This window comes from Octodon degus, unplaced genomic scaffold (genome assembly GCF_000260255.1).
Source record: "Octodon degus isolate 3935 unplaced genomic scaffold, OctDeg1.0 scaffold00005, whole genome shotgun sequence".
In the NCBI taxonomy this organism is placed as follows: domain Eukaryota; kingdom Metazoa; phylum Chordata; class Mammalia; order Rodentia; family Octodontidae; genus Octodon; species Octodon degus.
In genome coordinates, this window is record NW_004524581.1 from 6,164,000 (window position 1) to 6,174,679 (window position 10,680).

A 10,680-nucleotide genomic window follows, 5' to 3' on the forward strand; every position below is an offset into this window, starting at 1 on the left:
AGTTCAGGTGCAGCTCTACAAAGTTTGGACTTATCCATCTGTGTCTGGCTTGGGTCTGGCTGCTGTGCTCAGCTCCTTTCCGCTGCTGCCCTTGAGGGTGAACCTGTTATGCCCCTGTGGTGAGATGTTCTGCTCCTGGACTAGCTGGTTGGATCTGTCCTCTACACTCTCTGCAGGGGTTACAGCTGCAGGATTATACCCCAGGCGTGCATGCCAGGCCTGAGCTGTGCCTGTAGAGGGCAAGGTGAAGTAGGGGGAAGAGGAAGCTCTCCCACACACTCACTGGACCTGGGCTAGGACTGGGTCTGGTGGTTCCTAGAACTTGGCTGAAATTCCTACTCGGCGGTTGGCGTTGGGGAGGTACTGTGGAGTGGTGGGGGGCGGCCCAAGGGGGTGAGAGAGGGTCCGGCCCATGCTGCGCCTCGCCTGGGACTGGTCCCGCCGGGGCAGGGTAGCAGGAAGCTCTCCCACACACTCACCAGACCTGGGCTAGGACTGGAGAGTCAGATTTTCCAGCACCATTTTCTTTTCTTTCTTTCTTTCTTTCTTTTTCTTTTTTTTTTTTTTTGGCAGAACCGGGGATTGAACTCAGGCCCTTGCACTTGCCAGGGAAGTGCTTATTCTACTGAGCCATCTCCCCAGCCCCAACATCACCATTTTTTAAAGAGGTTATTATTCTTCCAGTGAACATGTTTGTGCCCTATGTTTTTAAGATCAGGTGGTTGATTGTGTTCAAAGAGGTTTCCGTGTCTTCTCATCTATTTCATTGATCCTCAGGTCTATTTCATTGCCAATACCCTGCTGATTTTATCACAGTAGCCTTGTAGTACAATGTCAAGTCAGGAATTGCAATGCCTTTTGCTTTGTCTTTGTTGCCCAGGATTGCCTTTGCTATTCTAGATCTTTTCTCATTCCAAATAAATTTAGGAATGATTTATCCATGTCTCTGAGGTATGTTGGTGGTAGTTTTATAGGAATTGCATTAAATCTGTACAGCAATTTTGGGAGTATGGATATCTTCACATTGTAGGTTCTTCCTATCCAAGAGCAGGGAATATGTTTCCATTTTCTGAAATCCTCTATGATCTCTTCTTTCAGAGTACTGCAATTTTCTGTGAAACGATCTTTGACTTCTTTAGTTAGATTAATTCCAAGGTATTTCATTGTCCACTGTGCTATTGTAAAAGGTATTGTTTTTCTAATTTCCCTCTCAGTGTGTTTGGTATCTGTGCAGAGGAATGCTACTGGCTTTTTGTTGTTGACTTTGCATCCTTCTATGCTACTGAATTTGTATATCAATTCTAGTAGCTTTTTGGTGGAGTTTTTGGGTCTTGCAAATAAAGTATCATATCATATGCAAATAATGATAATTTAAATTCTTCTTTACCTATTCTTATTCCTTTCATTTCTTTCTCTTGTCTAATGGCTCTAGCTAATGATTCCAGAACTATATTGAATAGGAGGGGTGATAGAGGACATCCTTGTCTTGTACCTGATGTAAGAGTAAAAGATTTCAGTTTTTCCCCATTTAGGATTATGTTAGCTGTTGGGTTTTCATAAATGGCTTTTACCAGATTGAAGTAGAGGCCATCTATTCCAATTTTCTATAGGACTTTGAGCATGAATGAGTGTTCGACTTTGTCAAAAGCCTTTTCTGCATCAATGGAGATGATCATATGGTTTTTAGTTTTCGCTTTATTGATATAGTGTATTACATTTATAGTTTGTGAATTTTGAAGCATCCTTGCATCCCTGGAATGAATCCTACCTGGTCATGTTGTATGATCTTCTTGATGCTTTGCTGTATTCTATTTGCTAGGATTTTATTGAGGATTTTTGCATCAATATTCATAAGGGAGATCGGCCTGTAGTTCTCTTTCTTAGTTGCGTCTTTCCCTGGTTTTGATATCAGTATAATAATTGCCTCTAGCAATGATTTTGGGAGGATGGCTTCCTTTTCAATTTCATTGAAGAATTTATGAAGTATAGGAACTACATCTTCTGTAAATTTCTTGTAGAATTTAGCTGTGAATCCTACAGGACCTGGAATTTTCTTTGTTGGCAGACTTTTTATTACATTTTATATTTCATTGGCTGTTATTGGGTTCTTGAGAGTTGTTATATCTTCTTTATTCAGTTTTGGTAATTTGTGCATTCATAGGAATCTGTGCATTTTGTCTGTGTCTTGTATTCTGTGAGAGTAAAGATTATCAAAGTAGCTATTGATAATCTTCTGAATTTCACCTGGGTCTGTGGTAATTTCACCCTTTTCATTCCTTATTGCTTATATTTGAATTTTTCTTTCCTCTTTTTGATGACGTTAGCTACAGGCTTATCAATTTTGTTTAATCTTTCAAAGAACCAGCTTTTTGATTCATTAATTTTTTGAACTGTTTTCTTCATCTCAATTGAATTAATTTCTGTTCTAATCTTTATGATTTCTTCTCATCTTTGGGCTTTGGGTTTGGTTTGCTCTTCCTTTTCTAGAGGTTGGAAGTGCAGCATTAGGGTAGTTATTTTTCCCTTTCAGTTTTCCTAATGTGTGAGTTCACAGCTATAAATTTCCCTCTGAGAACTGCTTTCATCACATCTCATAAATTCCAATAAGTTCCACTTGACTTTTCATTGAATTGTAGATATTTTTGAATTTCTTGTTCAATTTTATCTGTGACCCATTAATTGCTGAGTAGGTTGATATGTAATTTCCATGTATTTAGGGGGGTTTTCTGGTTTCTTTTTTCATTTATTTCCAGTTTCATTGCACTGTGGTCAGATGATATGAATGGGATAATTTCTGTTTTCTTGAATATACTTAAGCATGACCCATGGACTAGCATGTGGTCTATTTTAGAAAATGACTCATGTGCAGCTGAAAAAAAATGTGTATTCATCTGTGTTTGGATGGAACATTCTGTATCTGTCCACTCAGTCCATTTGTTTGAAGCTCTGGTTCAGTTCTGCTACTTCTTTGCTAATTTTTTGTCTGGTTGATCTATCTTTTTGGGATAAGGGAGTGTTAAGGTCTCATGTTAAGATTGTGGTATTGCATATTAGATTTTTCATGTCCGTTAAGATTTGTCTTATATAGTTGGGTGCTCCCATGTTTGGTGCGTACATATTTATGACTGTTACCTCTTCTCTTGAATTTTACCCCTATCCAATATATAGTGTCCTTTTTTTCATTTGATCATTCTTAGTTTGAAGTTGAGACTGTCTGAGAATAGGATTGCTACTGCTTCTTTTTTGTGAGGTGCTGTGGCATGCTGTATTGTTTTCCATCCTTTGACTTTCAGCCTATGAATTTCTTTATGAGGTAAGTGTGCTTCTTGATACAGCATATTGTGTTTTGTTTCCTAACCCACTGTGCGAGTCTATTTCTTTTAATTGTTGAATTGAGTCCATTTACATTGATGGTTTTACTTGAGATGTATTGAATTACAATTGACATGCTATTTACCTGCTGATGTTTACTCTTTCTCCTTTTCTTTGTTTGCTATATTTATTAGATTCCTTCTGTTCTTGTTCATGGAATTCTGATCATTTTGTTTCTTTTTTCTTTTTCTTTTTTCTTTGGAGGTACCAGGGATTGAACTCAGGCCCTTGTGCTTGCCAGGGAAGCACTTTTTACACTGAGCCATCTCCCCAGCCCCATTCTGATCATTTTGTTCCCTCTCTAGAACATCTTTCAGGAGCCTGTGTAGGGTTGGCTTTGTCATCATGAAATTCTTTAGTTGTTCTTTGTCATGGAAGTATTTCACATCTCCATCAAACCTCAAAGAGAGTTTTACAGGGTATAGAAATCAGGGTTGGAATTTATTTTCATAGAGGAGTTGAAATACTCTGCTCCATGCTCTTCTTGCCTTCATGGTATGTGAAGAGAAATCTGCTGTAATTCTGATGGATTTTCCTTTAAATGTGAGCTGTTTCTTTTCTCTAGTGACTTTCAGTATATTGTTTTTGTGCTGAATTTTTGGGACCTTGATAATTATATGTCTCAGTGTGATTTTAATTTGGGTGCAGTTATGTCATTCTGTGTGCTTCGGTTATCTCAGTGTCAGATTGTTTCCTCATATTTGAGAAGTTTTCTGTTATTCTGCCCATATTCTTTCTATATCATTTGTATTGACTCCTTCTTTCTCGTTGATGCCTATTTGTCTCACATTGTTCATCTTTGCATTGTCTTGCAGGTGATGAATTATTTTGTCCTGCATCCTAGTTGTTTTTAAAGAGATCTTTTCTTACCTTTTCACTAGCTGCACTAACATCTTCAAGATCTGCAACTCTGTCTTCACTTTCACTCAAACAGTTTTGCAAGCTTGTCATAGAGACTTTAAGTTCCTCTATATCTCTTTTACTCTGCTTCATGCAATCTATTTCTTTCCTGTATTGCTCATTCAAGAATCCATTGTTTTTCTAATCTCTTCTATTTTTTTAATCAGTGTCTTCTTTAGAAGCAGCTAATTCTTTTACTACAGAGATTATTTCTGATCTGATTCCCTGCATATGTTTCTGTATTTGATTTTTAACTTTAGACGCTATTAATTGAGAGATTTCTTTTTTTTATTTTAGAGGTTATTTCTGATCTGAGTTCCTCTATGCCTTTCTGCAGTTGTTTCTTTATTTCAGGTGCTATTGATTCAGACATTTCAGCTGTGTTACTCCCAATTTCTTCTGTGCTAGTGTCCTCTGCACTTGCTATGGGTGGGCTTGGGGTCTGAGATTGGTTTTGCTCCTCCTCTTTGTCATTTTATGTAGCACTGTCCTCCAACCTTTGATGTAGAGGTTTGGTTTAGTTATAACCTTCAGACCTACTGATATTGTGGTGCAAATCTATGAAGTTTGAATTTATCCAGTTGAGCCTGAGTTGGATCTGGCTACTGTGCTCAGCTCCTTTCTGCTGCAGCCCTTGGGAGTGAACCGGTTATGTCCCTCTGGCAAGATGTTCTGCTTCTGGATTAGCTGGTTGGTTCTGTCCCCTACTCTCTCTGCAAGGATTTCAGTTGCAGAGTTTCACCTTAGACCTGTATGCCAGGCCTTGCCTGGGTTTGAAAGGTACCAGCGGGCACAGTAGAGCAGGGAAGCTCTCCCACACACTTGCTAGGCCTGGGCTTGGGCTGGCTCTGGAGGGTGGAGGGGTCCTGAGAGCATGGCAGCAAATCTCTCTTATAGGGTGGGGGCAGGTTGGATTGGGGGCGGGGGGTGGAGGTGTCCCAACAGTGTAGAGTAAGGTCTCACTCTCTCGGTGGGCCTGGGTTAGATCTGGAGAGGTCCAGCAGGTGCAGGGGAGCAGAGAAGCTCTCCCACACACTCGCTGGGCCTGGGCTTGGGCTGGCTCCAGAAGGGTGGAGGGGTCCAGAGAGCGTGGTAGAAAATCCCACTCATGTGGCAGGCCTAGGCTGGATCCGGGGAATGGAGGGATCCTGAGAGCATGGAGGAAGGTCTCACTCATGTGGCAGGCCTGGACTGGATCCGGAGAGGTCCAGTGGGAGCAGAGGGCAGGGAAGCTCTCTCACACACTCGCTGGGCCTGGGCTCCTCATGGCAATTCATGACTCCCTTACATTCTGGTACATTCTTCTTTGATTCATTTTTATACATTTTTTTCCCAGCTGCACTTTATTGTTTGCTTTTTGACAGGTTTCATAACATTTTTGTTGTTGGATGTGGTGAGGGGTTGAGATTATTTGTTCCTTTGCCTGATCTTCCTTGCTTCACCTTTTATTTTATTTTATTTTATTTTCCCAGAACTGGGGTTTGAACTCAGGCCCTTGTGCTTGCGAGGCAAGTGCTTATTCTACTGAGCTATCTCCCTGTCCCCTTTACTTTGCCATTATAGTCAAAGTTGATTTTCTTCTATGCTGTAAACATCATCTTTTCCTTCCCTTGCTTTCCCTTCCCTTCATCTCTCTCTCTCTCTCTCTCTCTCTCTCTCTCTCTCTCTCTCTCCTTCCCCCCAAGATGCTGGATCCCTTGCTAACTTGTATGTACAACAAAGCAACAAGTGCTCTATTTATTAAATATTTGAAAATAAAAAAGGAGGAAAAATTAGTGCTTCTGCAGGGTTTTGCACTATGCCAAATGTTTTCACTTTGGATCACTCTTGCATTGAAAGATTCAAGCAAGGTAATACACAATTCTGAGAGATAAGTTAAGAATCGTGAAGGTTGAGAACACTGACTTAACTTTGAAAGTTAAACAATTTTAGTAAATTGAATGACATCCTAGGTCTTAGGCAAGGAAAGCAGAGCTTGTAGTTACGGAATAGAAATATAATTTTCATTTCATTGTGTTTACTTGAAGAGTGCTGGAAGAGAAGGCTGGAAAATAGTTATATTTGGGGAATGCTATCTGTGTTTAGAAAAAAGTAGTTAAGTCTATAATTAATTTTGAAAGCCATTCTGAAGGGAATCCTTGTAGATTATTTTAATTTTCTGGAGACTTAATTTAATATCTGTTTAAGAATATAATTCAAAATTCTCTTTCCCCACTCAAAAGTAAGGTTTATCAATCTCTCCAAATTTACTTAAAAGAAAATTTCAAATTAATCATAACATAAGTGTATGCTTTGTTTTTCCAGCTAAAAATATAAGCAAATTTGAAAAGTGTCTTAATTGCTTTTTTCTCCAAAATCACCAGACTATCTTACTTAAATGAAGTACCCAATAAATTTTAACAGAATTAAATTTTCTTTCTTGCTATGTCTTCAAAACATTGATATTCAATCAAGCACCTTTATCTCAGGAATGTAATTTCCCTTGCTTAGCCCTCTTTTAAAATTTCTCAAGTGACTATGATATTTTGTAGTTAATTATGTGGCTAATAATGATAAAGATCAGTGATCACTTTTAGAGTTTAAAATATGCATAAAGAGATTTAAAATTTGTTTGCCACTTTTGATTTGGTTCACATTCAGTAATAAATCTTTGCGCTAAGCACAACTGGGAGCCAGACCTAAAAACCTCCACTACAGGGTTAGCTTACTATAGAATACATCATAGTCATTTCAGCTGGTTTGTGTGCCTATGATTTTAATAAATTTTCTGAGTTTCCTATTGAATGTGTTGGTATCTGCTGTTTAAAAAACTGTTTCTGGCGCCAAGGAAGTAGCTCAGTAGAATAAGTGCTTGCCTGGCAAGTGCAAGGGCCCGAGTCCAATTCCTGGTACCGAAAAGCAAACAAACAAAAGAAACTTGTTTCTACATTATATTAGGCTGCCTGCATAGCTATTTTTGTGCTTGCTATCTTTGTGTATTGTTCTGTAATCTTTCATTACTTTTTCCTTCTCCTTGTCCCCCCAGTTCTCCCAAGTTGTTTCATCTCTTCAGTTCTGTTTCTGTTGTATTCACAGAAAAGGCACGGGTAGATTTCTTTGAATCTTGAGTGTCTATTTTATCTCCAGACCTGTATTAATGAATCCCCAAGAGGACACACTGAGCATATTAACCAGGCCTGAGGGAATATGAAAAAGGAAAGGAAATCATTCTTATCCTCAAGATATCTACACTTAATCTGTTACTTGTTATATTTTTAAACTAGAATGGAACATTTAATTAGAAGTGGCATTACTTATTTGAACTAGATGCCTTTAGGCCTGGTATCTTTATTTTATGGATGATAAAACAGTCCTTCACATTTTTCATGATAGCTTTCTTGAAATTTTCAAATATAATACTTTTAATCCATTTAAAAAGTACAATTAAGTAGCTTTTTAATATATTCACATAATTGTGCAAAACTAGACAAACGTGATGGCAGAAAAAGAAGTGTAGGGGCTGGGGAGATGGCTCAGTGGAGTAAGTGCTTCCCTGGCAAGCGCAAGGACCTGAGTTCAATCACCAGTTCCGGAAAAAAAAAAAAAAAAAAAAAAAAGTGTAGTTAATGGCTAACGTGAAGACTGCTGCACATTAAACTATGATCTAGAATTGAGATCTATACTCAACTTCCACTATCATGTTGCTTAGCGAGACTGAACTTGGAGAAAAGCACACTCAGTGAACTCCTTGCAGCCTCATAATGCCCAGATAGTGCCTTCTAGAACACATTAAGACACACACACACACACACAAATACACACACATAATTCTTTTTTTTTTTTTTTTGGCAGAACCGGGGATTGAACTCAGGCCCTTGCACTTGCCACGGAAGCGCTTATTCCACTGAGCCATCTCCCCGGCCCCACACACTTCATTCTTGACCAACTGAAAAAGAAACAGTCAAGGAAAACCAATCGATGTTTGAGCAATGCTATAAATGCTATGATTAAAGCAGCAGAGCCAGAAGTATTTGAGGAAGGCTTATTTTCGCAGGTGAGTTTTAACAGTCATCAGGCAGCTTTATGGGGTTTGCATGGCATTGAGTTTAATTTTAATAAATATGAAACTGTTGGAAAGAAGTTGCTCTGTCATGTTTGAATGCCTGTGGGTGAGAGACTCAGCTGAACAGCTAGAGTAGTGGCTGCTGTGGGATTTCCATACTGAGTTAACTTATTGCTGTCATCTGCTTCCTAAACTCATTTATGGTCACCAGCTGTCAAGGAGAGGATTTTACATTTAACAATGGGAAGCACACATCTGGACGCCAGATTTTAGTTTTATAGACATCTCACCTATTATTTTAGAAAGGATTAATCAATGCAGTTTTACTTGTTAAATAGTTTCAGAATATTTACTATGCATTTATTTCATTCATGCCTATGTTTATGTGTGTGCTTTTGCGTGCCTTTATATGTATATGCCTATAACTTTTTCTGGTGACTGTTTCAGCTCATAAGTTCTAATTTTTATTAGTCCTGGAAAATAATTACTGAAATTTTAATAAAAGAGTATACTTTGCTATATATGAGTGATGGCATAAAAGTATATCCTATTTATTGATAGTCCCCCAATCTTGAATGAGTTAATCAACAGTTGTTAATTTTTTACATAATTTAAGATTAAATCTTTTTTTTTTTGGTACCAGGGATTGAACTCAGGACCCTCCACTTGACAGGCAAGAGCTTGTTCTAATGCTCTATCTCCCCAGCCCCAAGATTAAATCTTTAATGTCTACTATAACACTTTAAAATCATTTTTCAATAGAAAATGTATTATTATGCCATTGTAAATTCTATTGATTAATGCCATTGTAAATTCTATTGATTGCCATAACATTGGCAAGCAGTTACCATGTTAAGTTATTTTAAGTTAGTTTTTCTATGTATAGGAATTAAAGAAAATACTATAACAATGAGCTGTGAGCAGGACTAGGCTTATTTTCTTGTTCTCCTTTTCCATATTGATCTTGTTTACATTTAGTATTTCAGCAAAATTCTAGGTAATTATACAATATTGATCTTCAAGTTCACTCTTAAATAATCAATATCACAAACATTAAAAATAAAAGAATTACTTTCAGTACTTCTAGTTTCTTTCCAATTGTTTCGTATTTTTCAGAAGTTTGAGGTTATGAGGACACAAGCTCTCAATAGGTGAACTTTTGTTACTCCAAATGCATTACACACAAAATAATTTCAAAATGTGGTTCATTTGTGGAAAACAAAGGGCAATAAGTATGATATTCTAAATGTGCATCTAAAGGTTACAACATACGTAAAACAAATTCAGTATAAGCTGATCTGATAGATATGTGTATTATTTAAATTATGATGATCTGAAATAGAAATTTTTGTGTCTTCCACAGGTGTTAAAAAATGTTTCATAATTTGCTTGTTGCTACATCAACCAAAACGTATCAAATTTTTGCCCAGAGCATCATTAAACCTCTATCATATAATGATAAACAGAATCACTTTACACCAAATGATTATGAGTTCCAGTTCAGAATTCAGGTCTCACTGATTGGGTGAAAAGGTTAAGTTCTCTCCCTATTTTCTCCTGTGAAAATTTAGGAAATAACCTCCTGCTGCTGTAAAGGATGATTTAAAAGTGTTTCAGAATGCAAGATGCATTATCAATACACTGAATATTTCATTATCTGCTAAAACTTTGTCTATGTATATGAAATATGGTAATTTCAGAAGGGGTTATTAAAAATACTACAAAAGAACTCTAACCTTGGCTATCTTGAAATACAACCAAACACATAAAAATTATATATAGAATATCATCTATCTTGTTTACAATATATAGGTAACAAAACAGTAAGTATTTACCATTTGCCTATCTGAATGTCTAGAATAACAGTCTGTGTCATTGTTAGTTCAGTGCTTTGCAGTTTGTAAGCTGGGAAGAAACACTTCTCAGACTAGACTTGTTACAAGAGACCTCAACAAACAAAAAATGAGCAGGGATATGTGATTCCTGTAGGCTTTCCTATACAATGCCTCAAATCTAATTCTGTTACTGTGGCAACAAGAGATATTAATATTGTACAGTGCAGGTGCTAGTTAGCTTTCCTCTGCAGTGACAGAATACCTAAGAAAAATAAGAAGGAAGGTTTACTGTCAGCTTGTTACGTTATTTGTCTGAGGAAAAACAGGATATCACAGTGGAAGCTTCAGTGACACAAAGCCCTTTTCCTCATGGCAGCCAGGAAGCAAAGGGAGAAGGTGCTAGAGAGGAAGAGGCCAAGGATCATACAGAGTTCCTGAGGTCACACCCATGGTCCACTTCCTTCACCTACTTTCTACCCACTGTCTCCCGCACTGCCCTGGACTGTGGTCAAATTATGACCTCCTCAGTGT